We start from the raw sequence: 1,198 nt of genomic DNA, 5'->3' as shown, positions 1-1,198 counted from the left end.
ACGATGCTCTTTCACCGAAAACCATTCCTCTTTAAGGCAAATTGCTTAAAGAGATCACTTGGTATGGGGGCCGCCAAAGAACTCAGAGATATCGCAGTCGTCCATCAATAGTGATGAGCGTAAGCATACGAGGCAGTGCTGCAATGGGTTTGCCGTGCACTTTACATAGAAAAAGCTTCGAGTTAGACTATCCGCACTTACAAGCGCACCGAAGTTCACTTCAATTAGAAGCAAAGAAAAAGGAGTTTTTTTAGAATTATGCAGCTTAGACTAAGCCCTAAATATACATTTGACTAACTCATATGATAGAACTATCTTTATTTCTCAAGTGTCGACGTAAGCCACATACCCCTCCTTTTCGCAATTCCATTATTCTTGATAATTATTGTCAGTTCGGTACTTTTAAGAAACTTTCAACTACACCAAAGATCAATTCATTCCCAGTAAGGTCTCTGATACCCTGGTCGGTAGCTGTTTCAGCTTTCTCATGCAGACGAGCTTTCAACAGCAACAGAAAAAATGGATGGGTTATCTATCATCTGGTTGCGCACGTAGTGTCCAAACTAGCAAAGCCAAGCATAAATAACTTTAGGCGAACGTCCAAATCAGGCTTGTAAAGCTTTAAGTCAGTTTCGGGTGTAATTAACACCATGAATGCAGCGAGGCTGCCGTAGCTTTGCGCTTAGAGGAAGCTTAATTTAGGTCACCAACCTTACGTTCTTCACAAGAACCAGTACGAATGTAGCGGATCGCAATCCGCTTACTCCAAGAGTAGTTAGAACCTTAATCCAAGGCTAATAAACACTTCTGTTTAAAATGTAAACTGAATTTATTTGTTTTATCTACACAAAGCCGCCTAACTTCAAATGCATAGATTTTTTGCAATATATATAGTCAAATCTGAATACCTGCATAACTACTGGCTACCAGCCATGTACCGTATTCTTATTTGGGTGCAGTCAAACCATGCCCATCTCGTGAGATACACACTCCTGTTACCAGGGTACGTGTAACCCCGTTACACTCTCCCCCATTAAGATTGAGAACATTTACAGTTCCAATCAATTTTTGCCTCAACGAGGCTTGCATTTCCGCTAGACACTGCAACTTGGTTCATTGGAACAAAACGACTTCCGTGCTCAATGAGCCTTGTGTCAACGAACCTGAGGTACCAAGTTTCGCTGGTTCTAACGCGCAA

The sequence above is a fragment of the Plasmopara halstedii genome (genome assembly GCF_900000015.1).
Source record: "Plasmopara halstedii genome assembly, contig: Scaffold_1343, whole genome shotgun sequence".
NCBI lineage: Eukaryota > Oomycota > Peronosporomycetes > Peronosporales > Peronosporaceae > Plasmopara > Plasmopara halstedii.
The sequence above is the reverse complement of the archived record's forward strand: the minus strand, read 5'-3'. Positions refer to the sequence as shown.